This window comes from Nematolebias whitei, chromosome 13 (genome assembly GCF_014905685.2).
Source record: "Nematolebias whitei isolate Nwh7 chromosome 13, NemWhi1, whole genome shotgun sequence".
Lineage (NCBI taxonomy): Eukaryota > Metazoa > Chordata > Actinopteri > Cyprinodontiformes > Rivulidae > Nematolebias > Nematolebias whitei.
The window spans coordinates 31366463-31386577 of record NC_056510.1 but is presented as its reverse complement, the minus strand read 5'-3'; the positions used below and the strand labels follow the sequence as shown (position 1 = coordinate 31386577).

Genomic DNA, 20115 nt, shown 5'->3' with positions numbered 1-20115 from the left:
TTGACAACATTTGTGACAACTGAGGATACTGGAGGGAAAATATGTCTGAATCACAAGGCAAATATTAGAACAAGATACTGGTTAGTTTGCAGTCAGCACAACGTCGTGTCCACTACTCTTGACATGTGGTGCACCCCTAGAGGACAAATGATAAATTCTGTTTTATTAAAAACTGTGGTTTATATTTTATATGTACATTAAAATTCATCCAGTAGGGGCAGACTAGACACCCTGGAAAGCTTATTTTGGCCTGTAGGCCATATAAATGACACCCCTGCTCTAGATTCTCTTGACATGAACAAAGAAGGTTGCTATAGCCGAAAAGGGAATTACATGTTTCTCAAATCTGATCAGCAGTATTTTTAGGTAGAAAAACGTTTGATTTAAATTTAATGGATTTAACACATGAATGCATTCTAGGTTTCTGGTGCATCTGATACCTACTTACCTTGATCTGAAAAAAGTGTTTGTCATTATGGTGAGTTCAAAGCATAAAATGAAAAACAACAAATAAATACATAAAACTGTGTTAAAATTCATATTTTAGAATGAAACAGGTACATTTAATTTGATTACAAATTTATTTACAAGCAGCTTTAATGACACAAATAATGGTGACTAAGTGACTTTCAAGATCTTTGACTCGCCATACATGGTTAAATAAAGTGACTCATTTCCATCTATCACCATGCTGGTGACATACTTCTCCTAAAGGGTAACTTACAAGATATTAGTCAATTATAGGGAAGCCAGCATGAATTTTCAAATAATTTGCTGCAGGGCATTTTAAGACTTATGTTTTTAAGTAGATTTCTGTGGAAAGGGTAGAAACAGTTAATTTCTCACAGTTGTAGATAACTCTTAAAGAATGTCCCTTTAAAGCAGTTTAATTATGAAGACAGAGTTAGATGGAACAGGATGACTTGTTGTGGCGACTTCTGAAAAGGGAACAGCCAAAATAAGAATAAAGACATTTACTTGACTGATAAACAAATGGCTAGTATGAGAAAATCCAATGCCAAAATGGATTGCTACAGTCTTAAAACTGCTCCAATACTGATATTTGTTAGTGATTCGTGTATTTATTAAATTATTATTATAATCCCTTACGTTGCTGTCAGGTTTGCAATACATGGCTGTTTACTTGGACTTATACATATCTTGTAGAGCAGCAACAACAACAAGCTGTAATGCTTCTGGTGAAACCAAGGAGCATTTCAAGTAATAAAACAAATATTTTTCTGGAATGCCTGTGTAATATAAAATTGATGAAATCATTAAAAATATAAAATAGTATTTGCTTGAATGACTACACGTTTTTTGAGCGTGGAATAATCCACCTTTTTCCTGGCGACACACAAACAAGCTGTTAACTCATTTGGGGTTTGTTATAAATTACTTTGCATCCTAAATACTATGAGTTTTTTTTAATGCCACTACAAATGATCTTACCTGACACATGCTTGTATTGATGGTTTTGTGCAACATGCATGCATACATGTTTTAAATATATATTTTTTATTTTTTATTTTTTTTTATTTACCCTTTATTTATACAGGTAGTCGCATTGAGCCATGAGAACTCATTTTCAAGAGAGACCTGTTTAGGGAGCAGATGGGAGTTAAGGGCATTGCTCATGGGTCCAGAGTGGGGTGAATGAGGGTGGGGGCAGGTGTGAGTTCTTCACCTATCACACCCACATTTTTGATGTTGTCGGTAGCGGGACTTGAACTGGCGATCTTTCGATCATAGGCCCACCTTCTCTAACCTCTGTGCCACCACTCCCTCAAATATAAGTGTTGAATGTTGCTTTGCACTCGTCCTAATTAGGTTACCCTAGATGTTGGCACGCTGGTGGAGGGCTGTAAGGGTAAGTGACAAGGACGCAACGTAAAAGCTCCAAGGTGTTTTTGTCATGTCCAGCCTTATTTGTTACTGAACTTTCCAAAAAACTGCCTCCTCAGACTCTTAATATTACTATGTGTTTTAAACTAATCTTATTTGGGTGCTGAAATAAGCATAGATGTGGAAGAGACCAATAAACCATTTTATTTATGCAAAGACAGAGGGTTAATGATAACTTCAAAAAAGTACAAAATATGCAAAACAAATAGTGCATTCAACTTGTAAGTGCTTTAAATAATATAAAGTTTTAAAAAAGTTAGATACTGAAACTATTTGAAAGCTTTTGTAGTTTAACTGTGCATTTATTTACAATAAATGTGTCAGCTGCTGTCAGATAATGTTTTATTATATTATGTGTGCTGACAGATCAAAGTTTTCCCACATCAGCAGCACAACACACGGTGTGCATTTGTTTGCCAGTAAAGTTGACTGTAAACTAACTAATTTACATTATGCATTGTGTTAATGTATTCATCTATGCAATTTTATGATAAAATAATGATCAGGATACTTTTGACTTTGTTTATTTAATTATTTATTTATTAACTGTTATTTAACCAGGGAAAATCCCATTGAGATCAAAAATCTTTTGTGCAAGGACTGGACCTGACATGCATGTTTTTGGTCTGTGGGAGGAAACTGGAGTACCTGGAGAAAACCCATGCAAGGTGGAGAAGAACATGCAAACTCCACACAGAAAGACCTCAGGTCCAACCGGGGATTGAACCCAGGACCTTCTTGCTGTGAGGCAACAGTGCTAACCACTGAGCCATCATGCTGCAGACTTGGTAGATCCCAGAGAAGGATGATGGTCGGACTGCATTAACCATTTTGTAAAGGGGATTGTCTGAAGCATTAATGAGTGTACTGCATCTTAGTCAACAGCTGTCTCGCAGAATAACAGAGAAAATAGTAATGAAGAGATCAAGCTAACTAACGCTAATAATAGAAAAAAAAAATGTCCATCATTAAAAAAAAATCACTTTTATGTTGATGTTTCCTATCTCATCACTTTTATACCAGATAGTTAAAATGTGCACAAAATACATTTTTCAGCACAATGTTGTGAGTAAATCATGTAACAGCCCAAAACTTAGGACAACAAGTGGTTGTAACAGAAAAAAATGTATTCTGTGGAAACTAGTAAGCGCTTTCAGGTGGGTGGAAGGAACATAGTTTTGTTTAAAATTATTATCCAAAAACTAACTAGATGGATGAAACATCATCTAGATGGCAAGTAAATCAACATTTGCTGCCACTGCTGACTGTCATTACACTCAGAACCTATTTATTGCATTCCTACTTTCAGTATCAATTTTGGCGTCATTGTAACTGATGGTGTAATTAATTTGAAAGGTATAAAATAGTCCTTAATAGGCCCTTGTTCAATAACCAGTAACTCTTGTCCTTAAATTCATTTAAAACACAATTTCTTGGCAGTTTCTGAACTTGTGAAAATAATTAACTCATCTGATTCACGTCCTGTGTCAACTCAGTCTTTCATATCTATGGCCATGAAAATAATCAGGTTCCCAGGTCAGCTGAGAGACAGTCTTTCTCGTGTGTGGGTCTTCCCTGAGGTCTCCTTCCAGTCAGAAATGCCCAGAGCACCTCCCTAGGGAAGCACCCAGAGGGCATCCTTACCAAATGCCCGAACTTTATTGTGGTCTGTACTTTATATGTTCTGTCTGTAACAGTTCTCTCTTGTACAGTAAATGAGTCCTCGTGGCTCAATGAGATTAGCCTATATAAATGAAAGTTGAATGAATGAATGAACCACCTCAACTGGATCCTTTCAATGTGGAGGAGCAGCAGTTCTACTCTGAGTCTCTCCTGGATTTCTGAACTTATCTTATCTCTAAGGGAGAGTCCAGCTACCCTGCAGAGAAAACTCATTCTGACAGCTGGAATCAGTGATCTTGTTCTTTTGGTAAATACCTAAAGCTTTTGAGTGTAAAAATGTAGATCAGATTCAACACCACTCCCCACGAGATTCTCGTGGGGAGTGGTGGCGCAGAGGTTAGAGAGGTGGGCTTGTGATCCGAAGATCGCCGGTTCACGCCCCGGCCCAGACAACATCAAAATTGTGGGTGGGGTAGGTGAAACACCCACACTTGCCCCCACCCTCATTCACCCCACTCTGGGCCCATGAGCAAGGCCCTTAATCCCACCATGTGCTCCCTAAAACAGGTCTCTCTTGCAAATGAGTTCTCGTGGCTCAATGAGACTAACCTGGATAAATAAAGGCTAAATGAAAAAATGAAAAAACTGGTGACCCGGGGGCCAAATCAGGCCAACATATGAACTCAGTTCAGCCCACCAATGGGTTAATTTTTAAATTAAACTAGATTTTAAACCATAAAACTAACACTTAATGACAATAACATCTGGATGTCCAGCCCCTGAGCTCTTGGCTTTCAGTAACTGTGTCCCCTTGAGCAATTTAGCTGAATAGCCCTGATGTAGACCATCCTGTAAACAGAGAGCTTTACCTAACAGCTCATCTCACCTCTTCACCACAACAGACAAGCACAGAATCTGCAACACTGCAAAAGTTGAACCAATTCCAATGTCAATCTCCCACTCCATTCATCCCTCACTCGTGAACAAAACCCCAAAATACTCCTCCATTTGAGACAGCACCTTAGCCCCAACCAAGATTATATATGTATATAATCTTGGTCGCTGAGGCAAAAACCCGGGCATGGGAGGAGTTCAGAGAGGCCATGGAGAATGACTTCCGCACAGTTACGAGGCAATTCTGGACTACCATCCGGCGTCTCAGGTGGAGAAAGCGGTATACCACCAACACTGTTTATAGTGAGAGTAGTGTGCTGCTGACCTCAACTCGGGATGTCGTGGGTCGGTGGACAGAATACTTTGAAGACCTCCTCAATCCCACCAGCACGTCTTCCACTGAGGAAGCGGAGCCTGCGGACTCTGGGTCGGGCCCTCCAATCTCTGGTGCTGAGGTCACCGAGGTGGTTAAAAAGCTCCTCGGTGGCAGGGCCCCAGGGGTGGATGAGATTCTCCCGGAGTTGCTTAAGGCTCTGGATGTTGTAGGGTTGTGTTGGCTTACGTGACTCTGCAATATTGCGTGGACATCGGGGAAAGTTCCCCTGGATTGGCAGACTGGGGTGGTGGTCCCCTATTCAAAAATGGGGACCGTAGAGTGTATTCCAACTACAGGTGATCATGCTCTTAAGCCTCCCTGGTAAGGTCTATTCAGGGTTCTGGAGAGGAGGGTCTGTCGGATAGTCGAACCTCGGATTCAGGAGGAGCAGTGCAGTTTTCATCCTGGTCGTGGAACACTGGACCAGCTCTACACTCTCAGCAGGGTCCTGGAGGGTGTGTGGGAGTTTGCCCAACCGGTCTACATGGGCTTTGTGGACTTGGAGAATGCGTTCCGGGGGGGGGGGGGGGGGTAGGCTGCCGGGTTGGGGTCTGGACTGTGGGTGGGTATTGGGCCTTTGGGGGCGATTGGGGGTGGTACTGGCACTCCGGTTCTCCCTGGATTGTTTGGATCTTTTGATTGGGGTTCCTGGTTCCGATGGCTAGCCCTTTGACTGGGGTGGCTGCCGGGTTCTGGTGGGGGGTCGGCTGTGGTTGGGTGTGTGTGGTCGTTGGTAGTGCGTGGTGGTGGTCGGGGGGTGTGGCTTCACTTTGACGGGGTGCTGGTTGGTCGGCCTGATGTGACATTCATGGTGGGGGGGTGTTGTGTGTGTGTGGGGATGCATGGGTGTCGTGCCGGGGCTTCTCTGGGCCTGTGGTGTGGGGCTTTAGGGATACATTGGTGCGCTGGGCCGGCCTTCCTCTGCTGCTGCTCCCTGCTGCTCTGGCCCCTGGCCTGGTTCCGGCTTGCGGTCACTGTTGGGCGGGTGGGGCGCATGGATGGCCCAACAGAGGCTCTGTCGGGCTGTCTCTGTGTGCCTGTTTGTCTCAGGTTGGGTTTTAGGTGGTCCCCTCTCTTGGATCAGTTTTGGCCCCCCATTTGGTGTGTCGTGCTCCCCTCCAGTGGTGGGCCCCCCTGCCGCCGGTGCATTGGTGGCTCTCAGCAGCTGGGGTTGGGTGGTGGGGTGTGTGCGGGCCCGCCCTGGTGGCCTCCTGCAGGAGCCTGGGTGCCCTGGCTCTGTCAGGCCTCTGTTGGGGGGTGGTATGACCTCAGGGCTTGGTGTCCATGGCCGGATCCACTCTGGAGGGGCGGGTTGCCGACCGGGCCTGTTGACTCGTCGCTATGGCCTCCTGGGGGTTTCTGCATTGTGGTTGCTAGGGATTGCCCAGGGCTTCCCTTTTCTTCTCTCGCTGGGGGTGCGGGTGTCCCTGTTGGGGGACTCCCAGAGTTCCGGGCTTGGTGACCGCTGTGTGTCTGTGGTTCCGGTCTTACCTGTGTTACCTTCGTGTCCTGTGGGGATGGGTTTATGGGTCCCCAAATCCACTATTGAACATTTTTATGGAGAAACCTTATAGTGATAAGCATTCTCACACAGGTGTTTAGATTCAGGGGTTTATCAGATACACACTCAGTTGGGTTGTGGTGGCCATCAAATAGGTATTGTATTACCACGTACTGTATAAAATACTTTCTAATGATGTTATAAGTATCATTATATATGTTGTTTGTTGTTGTGGTTTCTCGGTTTTGTCTTTTTTTTTTCTACTTTCCGCGGGTCTAGAGGCAGACTTCAATGATGTTGATTTGTGTTCTCTTTATCCCTCTCTCTCCCCTATTCCTATCTCCTTCTTTACATTTTAACTCTTCTCTCACTTTTCTGCTTTGTTATCTTCTTTGTTTTCCGTCTCATGTCCATTACATCTGGAACAAACCCAAAGCATTTTCTAATAAAATTTAATTTATATATCAAGTGGAGCAATAAGGCCAGCCATAATGCTCTGCTTGTGAAAGTAAATCTGTCGGGCATCACTTTGACACTCAGACAATAATTCTAAGTGTCACATTGCCGGAGATGACAAGGGGGGGGAAAAAAAAGGCAAAGCTCTCAATTTACCGATCGATCTACGTTCCTACCCTCATCTATGGTCATGAGCTTTGGGTTGTGACCGAAAGAACAAGATCTCGGATACAAGCGAACAGAATAAGTTTTCTTCGCAGGGTGTCTGGGCTCTCCCTTAGAGATAACATGAGAAGCTCTATCATCCGGGAGGGATGGCAGTCCAGCAGTCACTTGGACTGCCAGTACCCATCAGCTGCTTCTGGGGTCCCACAGGCCAAAACGGCCCAATAGGACTCCTTCTTCAGCCTTACCGCATCCCTCACTGACGGTGTCCACCACTGGGTTCGAGGTTTGCCACCACGACAGGCACCAACAACCTTGCGGCCACAGCCATGGTAAGCCCCCTCAACAATAGAGGCACGGAACATGGCCCATGGACTCAATGTACTCCACCTCCCCCGGAACATGTTCGAAGTTCCCCCGGAGGTGGGAGTTAAAGCTCCGTCTCACTGGAGACTCTGCCAGACGTTCCCAGCAAACCCTCACAATACGTTTGGGTCTGCCAGGTCTGACCGGCATCCTTCCCCACCATCGGAGCCAACTTACCACTAGGTAGTTATCAGTGGACAGCTCTGCCCCTCTCTTCATCCGAGTGTCCAAGACATGTGACCGTAGATCAGATGAGATGATGACAAAGTCGATCATAGAACTAAGGCCTAGGGTGTCCTTGTGCCAAGAGCACATATGGACACCCTTATGCTTGATCATGGTGTTCATTATTGACAATCCATGACGAGCACAGAAGTCCAACAACAGAACACCACTTGGGTTCAGATCAGAGGGGGCCGTTCCTCCCAAACACACCCCTCCAGGTCTCACTGTCATTGCCCACGTGAGCATTGAAGTCCCCCAGCAGAACAAGGGAGTCTCCAGAAGGTACACTTTCCAGTACCCCCTCCAAGGACTCCAAGAAGGGTGGATAATCTGAACTGCCGTTTGGTACATACGCACAAATGACAGTCAGAACCTGTCCCCCCACACTTAGGCTGAGGGAGGCCACCCTCTCATTCCCCGGGGTGAACCCCAACATACAGACACCAAGATGGGGAGCAATAAGAATGCCCACTCCTGCTCTACGCCTCTCACCGGGGGAAACTCCAGAGTGGAAGAGTGTCCAACCCCTCTCAAGGAAACTGGTTCCAGAGCCAGAGCCATGCGTAGAGGTGAGTCCGACTATTTCTAGCCAGGACCTCTCAACCTCACACACCAGCTCAAGCTCCTTCCCCACCAGTGAGGTGACATTCCACGTCCCAAGAGCCAGCTTCTGTAGCGGAGGATATGACCGCCAGGGTCCCTGCCTTCGGCCACCACCCATCCCACATTGCACCCTACCCCTTTGGCCCCTCCCACAGGTGGTGAGTCCATGGGAAGGGGGACCCACGTCTCCTCTTCGTTCTGTGCCCAGCAGAGCTCCATGGGTAAAAGCCCAGCCACCAGGTGCTTGCCCGTGTGCCCCACCTCCAGGCCTGGTTCCTTAGTGGGGCCCCGGTGACCCACGTCCAGGCGAGGGAACATCAAGTCCATTTCTTTTTCTCATCATAGGGGTCTTTGGGCTGCACTTTGTCTGGTCCCTCATCTAGGACCTGTCTGCCTTGGGTGACCCTACTAGGGGTGTAAAGCCCCTGACAGCATAGCTCCTAGGATCATTGGGACACTCAAACCCCTCCACCATGGTAAGGTGGCAGCCCATGGAGGGGATCTATTAAAGATGAGTAATATAAAGTTCTAGTTTTACGGAGAGCTTTTTTTTATATGTTAGCAGACTATCTTTCCAAGGTAAATTAAATTCTTCAACATTATTAGAGCACCATTTTCTCTCCTGGATTCTACTTTGTAGATGCCTGCTTTAAAGTAAGTAACTCAGAATTGAACAAAGGAGCCAGTTTCCTCTGATTGATTACGTTCTTTTTCAGTGGAGCAATTTTATCAAGTGAAGTTTGCACTGAAGTTGTAAGATGATCAACTAGATGATCTACGTCATTGTTCTCTGATGCATTACTCTACAAGACAGAGGAAAACATTGATGGAAGAGATTGTTTAAATTTGGTTACAGCATTTTCTGATAAACACCTGCTGAGTTGAAATTTACTCTCAGTGACTGTGTAGTAATTTAATGTAAACTCAAAGGTTATTAAAAAATGATTGGACAGAATAGGGCAGCACGGTGGCACAACTGGTAGAGCTGCTGCCTCTCAGCGAGCAGGTCCTTGGTTTAAACCCCAGTCCAGGGGCCTTTCTGGGTGGAGTTTGCATGTTCTCTCCGTGCATGTGTGGGTTTTCTCCGGGTGCTCCGGTTTCCTCCCACAGACCAAAAACATGCATGTTAGGCTGATTGGTAACTCTAAATTGTCCCTAGGTGAGAGTGAGAGAGTGAATGGTTGTTTGTCTCTATGTGGCCCTGTGATGGACTTGCGACCCATCCAGGGTGTACCCCGCCCCTCGCACAGTGATTGCTGGACATGGGCACCAGCGACCCCCGTGACCCAAAATGGAATAAGCGGGTAAAGATAATGGATGGATGGATGGACAGAATAGGATTTTGAGGAACTATTACCAAGTCCTTAATCTCTATAGCATAGGTCAGAACTAAATCAAGAGTGTGATGATAAGAGTGAGTAGATGTGCGGACGTTTTGGGTAAAACCAAATGAGTCTATTAAATTATTAAAGGCTATGCTTAAGCTATCACTTTCAACATCTACATGAATATTGAAATCACCCATTATTATGACTTTATCAGTATTTAATAGTAAGTCAGTTAAGAATTCTGAGAATTCAGGCAAAAACTGAGAGTAAGCGCTTGGTGGACAATATATAACAACTAGTAAAAGTGGCTTTTCTGATTTCCATTTTGGATTAGAAAGACTGAGGGACAGCGATTCAAAAGAATCATAACTAATAACTGGTTTGGCATTAATCAATAATCCTGACTGAAAAATAGAAGCTACTCCTCCACCCCGGCCAGTTGTTCTAGGAACATGAAAATTTAAATAATTAACAGGAGTGGATTCATTTACAGGTCCTTCTCAAAAAATTAGCATATTGTGATAAAGGTCATTATTTTCCATAATGTAATGATAAAAATGAAACTTTCATATATTTCAGATTCATTGCACACCAACTGAAATATTTCAGGTCTTTAATTGTTTTAATACTGATGATTATGGCATACAGCTCATGAAAACCCAAAATGCCTGTCCCAAAAAATTAGCATATTTCATCCCACCAATGAAAAACAAGTGTTTTTAATACAAAAAACGCCAACCTTCAAATAATCATGTTCAGTTATGCACTCAATACTTGGTCGGGAATCCTTTTGCATGAATGACTGCTTCTGTGCGACGTGGCATGGAGGCAATCAGCCTGTGGCACTGCTAAGGTGTTATGGAGGCCCAGGATGCTTCGATAGCGGCCTTAAACTCATCCAGAGTGTTGGGTCTTGTGTCTCTCAACTTTCTCTTCACAATATCCCACAGGTTCTTTATGGGGTTCAGGTCAGGAGAGTTGGCAGGCCAATTGAGCACAGTAATACCATGGTCAGTAAACCATTTACCAGTGGTTTTGGCACTGTGAGCAGGTGCCAGGTCGTGCTGAAAAATGAAATCTTCATCTCCATAAAGCTTTTCAGCAGATGGAAGCATAAAGTGCTCCACAATCTCCTGATAGCTAGCTGCATTGACCCTGCCCTTGATTAAACACAGTGGACCAACACCAGCAGCTGACATGGCACCCCAGACCATCACTGAACGTGGGTACTTCACACTGGACTTCTGGCATTTCCTTCTCCCCAGTCTTCCTCTAGACTCTGGCACCTTGATTTCCGAATGACATGCAAAATTTGCTTTCATCTGAAAAAAGTACTTTGGACCACTGAGCAACAGTCCAGTGCTGCTTCTCTGTAGCCCAGGTCAGGCGCTTCTGCCGCTGTTTCTGGTTCAAAAGTGGCTTGACCTGGGGAATGCGGCACCTGTAGCCCATTTCCTGCACACGCCTGTGCACGGTGGCTCTGGATGTTTCTACTCCAGACTCAAGTCCACTGCTTCCGCAGGTCCCCTAAGGTCTGCAATTGGCCCATCTCCACAATCCTCCTCAGGGTCCGGTCACCTCTTCTCGTTGTGCAGCGTTTTCTGCTACACTTTTCCCTTCCCACAGACTTCTCACTGAGGTGCCTTGATACAGCACTCTGGGAACAGCCTATTCGTTCAGCAATTTCTTTCTGTGTCTTATCCTCTTGCTTGAGAAACAAATCCTGTCTAACCCTGAATGCTAGAAAATGCCTTGTATCTATGACTTTCCTTCCATCAATTGATTTTGGTGACATTATTTACATGAACGCTCCTACAAGAACCCTGCAGATGTTGGATGCTGTCTATCATGGTGCACTAAGATTCATAACTGGCTGTGATTATCATACCCACCACTGCACCCTGTATTCATTGGTTAACTGGACATCATTAACTTCACGCAGACTCTCTCACTGGTACATTTTCATCTTTAAATCACTTCTTGGTCTGCTGCCTTCATACATCTCCTCCTACATGTCTCTGCGTGAGTGCAGCTACGGAGTGCGCTCTCAGGACATTATTACCTGCAGTGTTCCCTCAGTGAGGACTGAACTAGGCAAAAGGACCTTCTCCTACTCCGCTCCTGTTTCCTGGAATATCTTACAAAAAGATTTGAAGCTCTCGACCTTGACCTCTCTAAGTGGCTTTAAGAATCTGTTGGACTCCTGGCAGGGACCAATGCAGACATGTTCCTGTTTTTAGTTTTATACATTTGTCTTGGAATCTAGCTGTTTTTTTTGTTTTTGTTACCTTTTTCCTTTTAGCCATCCTATTTGTTAAAAAAAAAAAAAAAAAAACTGTAGTATGAGTTTTTATAACTGCTTATTGTTGTTGCTGTTGTCCATTGTTGTCATCTTTCTTTGTTGAAATCAGGTCTCTCTTGTAAATGAGTCCTCGAGGCTCAATGGGATTTACCTGTATAAATAAAGGTTGATTGATTGAGGGTGTCAATGATGGCCTTCTGGACAGCAGTCAGGTCGGCATTCTTACCCATGATTGCGGTTTTTAGTAATGTACAAGGCTGGGAGTTTTTAAAAGCCTCAGGAATCTTTTGCAGATGTTTAGAGTTACGTCGTTGATTCAGATGGTTAGGTTAACAGCTTGTTTAGAGAACCTTTTCATGATATGCTAATTTTTTGGGACAGGCATTTTGGGTTTTCATGAGCTGTATGCCATAATCATCAGTATTAAAACAATTAAAGACCTGAAATATTTCAGTTGGTGTGCAATGAATCTGAAATATATGAAAGTTTAATTTTTATCATTACATTATGGAAAATAATGACCTTCATCACAATATGCTATTTTTTTTAGAAGGACATGTATACTAACAAAATCCTCCTGTTGTAGCCAAGTTTCTGTCAGACATAATAAATCAATATGATGATCAGTTAACTAACAGGGATTTAGAGGAAAGAGATCTGATGTTCAATAATCCACATTTAATGATTTTATGATTTTATAATGTAATGTAATAATTTTTTATAATGTAAAATAAAATACAACAGACAAAAAGCAAACACACAATGGAGGCAAACTTTATAGGAAATTTGTCATAGCTCAGATAACTATTTATCGATGGAGCCATATAAATCAGTGTAAACAAAATGACTCACAAAACAGTGTTTCTCCAGCAGAGAGCTGTTGTTTAATTAAATGAAGTGTCTTGCCACCCTGGTTCTGACATGTGGTTAAGTGGCTGTAATAAAACTTTAGTTTATAACATTACCATAACAAACCTTTCCTTTAATCTTGAGACATACAAATTTATACCTGTGCAAACACGTGTTTGATGATTTTCTTTTCTTTAATTTCTTTAAGCCTTTTTAGAACATCTAAATAAATGTGCTTACTTTGGCTTTAAGACAGCAGACATAGCTGCTTCGTGTGCATGAGTGCAAGCAGAGGGCATCCTGACAAGCAGGGTGTCAAATTGTTAAATGTGTTCTGCATACAGAAGCTCAGTGTTTACAGTGTAGATCATGTGCAGAGACATTTGTCCATATGTGTAGCCCCATGTTCTGTAAGTCCTTTCCCATTCTTCCTTGTTGTGAACCAGCCTTCATCTCCTGAGATCATTCAACACCTTAATGCTTTTGTTTAGTTCCATCTCAGCAGTTGTCACACACTGACATGCAGATTTATGCATGAATGCATACAAACTCACTGCTCTGCTTTTCACCTCTAATTGGACAACCATTGATTCTTACCTGAAGGCAAGTCATGACTTGTTAGTGCTTGGGAAATAATGGAACTGCAATTGACACTATTGGCTGAATATTGTGTGTGTTTTTATCTTGGTATTCCTCACATGAAATCTACATTTATTATTGTATTTTTGTTCCCTTACTACTATGGGTTGAACGAGTATATAATTTTTAAACTCGACATTAACATAATAAAACCCGAGTAGAACTCGAGTATTTGATGACGTCATAGATCTCAAGATACAAAAATAAATAAATAAAATAAAACCGCAAAAAACGGTTATTATTTACAAAAAAAAAGACCAACAAAATATTGGGAGCGTATATTATGCTCCTACCATTTATCATACTGCAAATAAGTCACAGGAAAAACTAAACTGTTAGTTTTTATAATTAAACTGCAAATGTGAAGAAACATGCAGCACGTCAAAAACAAAACTTAAACCGAAACTGGTTCTGGTTCGGTGGATTGGACCCGGTGTTACACCATACTCTGTGACCTGCAACAGTGCAACACTGCCCCCTACGGTCATACGGTGGTCACATAATATGACGTTACTACGGATACCCGACCTTACATTTTTAACCTCGATAGATGTCCTAGCAATCGATGTGCAGATTACTCGAGTACTCTGTTAATGCCCTACTACTACTATGTAAACATTCATAAATAAGAATTCATGTAACTTTTTTGGAATTGGATTTGTGGAAGAGTGAAATGAGACCAAATATGATATATGGTCTGCAGACAGAGGCATTGACAACAAGACAGGAGACAGAAACGGAAGTAATGGAGATTAAAGGCCTCCACATATGCGGGCGTATTTCACTCCGCGAAGGTCCACGCGGACTCAAGGTGGACTCAAAGAGGACGTCTGCAGGACAAGTCTGTGCAAAGATAAATTTTTATGGCCACGTATGCGTATACAATAAAATGCCCAGCGACAGTGTTCACATCGAACTGTTTTGTATGCAACATGAACCGCTCTCTGTGCAGTCGCCAGTTGCAAGAATGCGCAATGCAACTGCTGTTCTCTGTGCAGCTCAGACAGGTGTGCGGTGGCTGCCCTGGTGGTGAACAAACGGGGCTGTGGGTGGCTGTGGCTGAGTGGTTAGAGCAATCGTCCTCCAATGCAAGAGTTGGGGGTTCGAATCCACCAGCAGTCACATGTCGAAGTGTCCTTGGGCAAGACACTGAACTCCTCATTGTCATGTCTGATGTGTGTCCCATCAGTGTATGAATGTGATCTAAAGCTCTGATTAGTCTCATTAGAATGATTTGTTCAATTAGCTTTGTAGAGATCTAGTAGAAATCTGTATGAATGGGTAAATGAGGGCACAGATTCTAGTGTAAAGTGCTTTGAGTATCTTGAAATAAGATAGAAAGGCGCTATATAAGTACAGTCCATTTACCATTTACCATCTAAGCATCCAAACTAGTTCTTATAACTTGCTAGAATCCATTCGAAAATATTCTAAATGTTTCTTGCCGTTCATCGTCTTCATGTCCTTCACCAGTGTGTTAAATTCTCCTTTTTCCATCCTGGTCTGGTTTATGTACCACCTTCTTTTCTTTTGTTTTTTTTTGCCAAAAGGCAAGCAATCTCTTCCTTCTCATCCGTTGACGTCGTGACTGAAATTGTGAGAAATGAAGGAAGTTGTCATGAGAGAATTAAAATCAGTACGCTCGAGTATGAAGTCTCAACCGTCTGCGGACAGTACACTTCGTCAGTCGGCGTCGCTCACAGAGTATGCACAGTACGCCCAAGTATGTTGGGGTCTTAAGATGTTGAGGTTCTCCTTAGGAGTGACAAGGATGGATACGATTAGGAATGAGATCATCAGAGGTACAGCACAGGTTGAACAACTGGGAGATAAAGTTAGAGAGGCCAGACTGAGACGGTTTAGACATGCCCAGAGGAGGGACAATGAGAATATTGGTAGAAGTATGTTATAAATGCAGCTGCCAGGAAAAAGACAAAAAGGAAGGCCAAAGAGGAGATATATGGATGCAGTTAGAGAGGACATGGAGGTAGTTGAAGGACAGAACATGTAGAAGACAGTGTGAGGTAGAGAAGGGTGACTCGCAGTGCACTGAAAAGGGAACAGCTAAAAAAAAAAAAAAAGAAGAAGAAATCCATTTCAGCTTTAATTCAATTAAATTCAGTTCAGTTTATTTATATAGCACCATGTCACAACAGAAGTCATCTCAGGGCATTGAACAGAAACATTCATATATGTAAAGAGTCAATTGGTAACGTTATTTATCTAAGGAAGCCAGCAGATTGTGGTCTTCATTTTGTCACCGTCTCCCATCCTGAGCAAGCACAAAGGCAAGAGTGGAAAGGAAAAACTCCCTCCTAACATGAAGAAACCTCCCAGAACCAGGCTCAGGACAAGAGGCCATCTGCTTAAACTATCTGGGGTTGGAGAGGACAGGAAGGAGAAAGAACACAGAATGGCAGGTTCAGAATGTAGGCAAGCAGCTCCATCTCTAGGAGGAAAGACAAAAAAAAAAACATGTTCATTCATTCAACCTTTATTTAGACAGGTTAATCCCACTAGAGTCTCGGGGACTCATTTACAAGAGACCTGATTTCTTAATAAAGAGTGATGACAACAGTGGATAACACCGACAACAATAGACAGTCATAAAAGAGGCATACAAGCATAACTTTATTTTATTTTGAGTGTGTGTTGTTTGCTTTTATTTTGTGGGTTTGTTGTTTATAATTCTGTACAGCAGTTTGAGCTGCTTTAGAATGAAGGGTGCTTTATAAATACAATTGATTGATTGATTGATACAAATTTAAATTTATTTAATTTTAATTTTTTTTTAACAAATCAAAACAAAATAGCAACAAAAAGGACAGTCAAAAGTAAAAGTAAATGGTAAATGGACTGTACTTATATAGCGCCTTTCTATCTTATTTCAAGACACTCAAAGCACTTTACAATCTGTGCCTCATTTACCCATTCATACAGCACTCTACTAGATCTATACAAAGCTAATTGAACAAATCATTCTAATGAGACTAATCAGTGCTTTAGATCACATTCATACACCGATGGGACACACATCAGAGGCTATGAGGGGTTCAGTGTCTGGTCCAGGGACACTTCAGCATGTGACTGCTGGTGGATTCGAACCCCCAACTCTCGCATTGGAGGACGACTGCTCTAACCACTCAGCCACAGCCGCCCGAAAAGTAGCGAAAAGAAGTAAAAAAAACAAAAAACAGCAAGATTATAAGGCAATGTAGAAAATCAAAAACAGGAAAATGTTTGCATTGTTTTTCCCAGGAACTTAGCAGATGTTTTAAGCCACTTAGAGAAGTCAAGGTCGAGAGCTTCAGATTTTTTGCAAGATATTCCAGGAAACAGGAGCAGAGTAGGAGAAGGCCCTTTTGCCTCGTTCAGTCCGCACCGAGGGGACACTGCAGGTAATAATGTCCTGAGAGCATACACTGTAACTGCACTCACGCAGAGACATGTAGGAGGAGATGTATGAAGGCAGCAGACCAAGAAGTAATTTAAAGATGAAAATGTACCAGTGAGAGAGTCTGCGTGAAGTTAATGATGACCAGTTAACCAGTGAATACAGGGTGCAGTGGTAGGTACAATAATCACAGCCAGTTATGAATCTTAATGCACCATGATAGACAGCATCCAACATCTACAGGGAGTTGAAATGTTAAAATAGAAATAATTACAAATACAAACTATTCATTTGTATTGAGCCCTTTAGCCCTTACTAGCCATTAGCTCATCAATCCATTCTGAAATAAATTACATTCATTCGAAGTAAGTCAACTAGGTCCAAACTAGATAAAGAGTGATCTACTTATAACCTCTTATGACATTTTCTAAACACCCACCCCCCACACCCACCCACACACGCACATGAAAATGTGTACCTTTTTTTTTTTCTTTCCATTTCTCTTGTTCTTTTGTGCATATGGAAACTCCAACAATAGCCATGCCACTTGATGGGTCTGGTAGTGTTGGTCTAATGCAAAAATGAGCAAGTGAGTGACTGCTCTAGTGCCTGTGTATCTATGTTTCCCATCAGGAAGCAGCAGTTCAGTCAGCTGTTGACATGCACAGTCATGTTCTACAGAAGCTTAATTCACCAGGGGACATACCACAATTACTCCAGCTGGTCACAAGGGAGGCAGAGGAAATGTGACTGTAGATTTGTCACTGCTTTTTACTAGAGCCCATTTCCATCGTTTCCAGCCTGTTACCTGCCTCTCTTCTGCTTTCCATCTTTTGTGTCTGTCTGTGTTTAGTCATGCGTCACCATTTGATAGTTTTCCACTCCTCTTTCTTCTGTCTGAGTCACACATCAGTATATTTGTGTACACTTAACCTTTTCACCATTTTTACTGCGCATATCACCCCCACTCCCCCCACTGATCACACACTGTGTTCTCTGTGATGACACATGTGGTTTATTCAGTGGAAAAGAAACAAACAGTTTACTCTGCCTGAATGCTGCTCTGTCTGGGAAAAATAGGAATGAAGCAGAATCAAATGGAGAAAAAAAAAAAAGAGAGCTAGTCTTTTTGTTTGTACTCATAATGCAGCCCAAAATTTTCACAAATAATATTTGAGTCACAGTCAATCTTAAACTTTCATGGAATAAAAGGCTCATACTTGGAATAATATGAGAAATCCTGTGCTTACTATAAGTGGCAATTTTAGTCTCGTTTTGTGGGGTGCTCAAGCACCCCTAAATTCTAACTCAGCACCCCTGAATTTTTTTTTGGGTGGTTCTGGGCTTTGGTTTTGGGTTCTGTTTATTGCATTTATGATCCAATGCAACAAATAAAACAAATTTAAAAAGGTAACAGATCATTGCAATACTTGGTTTATTTACATAATGACTTTAATTGCTGCCTGGCCGGCCCCATCAGCTGCTGGTTTCAGAAACTGTGACCCCCTGAGCAGTTTTGTTGAATAACCCTGATTTATTCCATTTCCAAAACCTAAACTGAGTTTGTAAAAAATGTAAAAGGTGGATAAAACTCTGCGGTCGACCTCAGGAGCTGCTGAATACAACATTGATAAACAGGAAGTACCACATGTTCATCTGTATGAAGGTAACTGCAAGCAAATCTTAAATTTTTGTCATAATTACATTGTATGCTTAATGGTTAAATTAAAGGTTAATGCTTAAAGCTAGTTTTACTTTTTTTTGTGTGTTTTGTATGTAGATACAGAATATGTTGCAACTTCTGGTTGCATAAGTTCAGTCTCTGTTTGTTGATCAGTTAACACTAAACTGATTTTTTTACAAAGCGTTTATTAGGTTGTGTTATGGAAAGCAGAGCGCTACGTCTGTAGCATCTTTGCCATAGATATCATATATAAACACTAGATCCCGCATTGACCGCTATTGCCTATTGGCGCTGACGAGCCGTAGGGCCACCATCTTGGAACGGTCACCCGCTCTACTCAGCGTAACCTGTTTAGCAGGAGCAAAGAAGTATCTGAGTGTTTAATCGGTCATAGCTGAATACTAAACTCATTCTTACAATGTTTTCCTTCTTTAAATCTTAGTCGTACTGACAATAAAGCTGAACACATGGTTCAGTGTTTTATATATATTTATATATATATATATATATATATATTTATATTCACACACAGACATATCTCTATCATGTTTTCTATATATATATATATATATATATATATATATATATATATATATACACACACACAGACAGTTATATCAATTTTATATATACAAACACTTCACCATTTGCTCAAGCCGTGATCGGATACTTCCCTCCCTCCCTCTCTGCTTTACTGCTCTGTCTGTCTGTGAAACTGCTTCTGAGACTCTGAGACTCTCTTGCATTTCTTCCGAACCATAATTAAGGACTTGTTCTGACCATTTGGTCCCTCAACTCAATTTACAACATTTCTTCAAGAGAAGACAGGCTTTGGGCGAGCCGATTTACCCTGTTGGCACGTACGCAGCTGGATATCTCATCGACTGGAAGTCTTGATGATGTGTCTATCTCTGCTGCCATCTGTGGATTTTAAGGACGCATATTTTTTTGGATTCACGATAATTGGTTCCTACTTTTTGGATTCAGCTGGTCCTGGTTTTTATATACAACCAAGGAAGTCGTCAGCAGCAAATTTGGACCCGATGATGCTGCTTGCCTTTATGATGGTTTGGTTTCATGTCTCGAGTACCCGGACTCAAATGCTTTGGGCTGAATGGATCAGATCTTGGGGATTTTTACTCAGACATGTTCCATCAGTGTGGTCATGTTATTTTGGACATTTCGGAACTGAGTGGACCAAACACAGACTCAAGGCAGATGTCATTAAGTTCTGCCTGTCCCCAAAACAACTGTGTGTTTATCTAAATTTTGGTTGCCTTGGTGTCCTTGAAGACCGCCTTATCTGAATTTTGCCTGGAGAAAATGTGATCTGACGCTCACCACCCCCCTCCCTGAGGAATTTCCAACGGATAACCAGATGAAACCCCACTGAAAAAACTTTGTGTCATCATTTCAGGACTCTGGATTCTCAGGGGTTATTCTTGGCCATTCCTCGACATACCTCGAGAATGTTTATGGATCTCACCGGAGGACATTGACTGATTACAGTGACCTAGAGAGCATCTGTAAGCATTGTTGACCGCTCTCGTCTCTTCCTTCTTCCTGCTCTTCTCTATTGCAGAATGTCTACGTAAATATGTGCTTGTTTGTGTGAGGTGTTTTTTCAATATTAGGGGTTTTCTCAGCCAAGAAAAAAGTCTGATAGGAATTTTTTTCGCTTCCAACTCCTACATGTGTCCAGTTAACCATTGTTTTTGTCTGTCCAAACAGGTCTTACTTGTAAATGAGTCTTCAAGGCTCAATGTGATTTATCTGTTTAAATAAAGGTTGAATGAAAAAAAATA

At 42.3% G+C, this 20115-nt stretch overlaps 1 protein-coding gene across 1 annotated transcript in view; it reads left to right on the top strand.

Moving 5' to 3' along the window:
- Nucleotides 1-20115, top strand: part of fgf14 (fibroblast growth factor 14) — a 293247-nt gene that overhangs the window by 75453 nt on the left and 197679 nt on the right. The window lies entirely within an intron of this gene.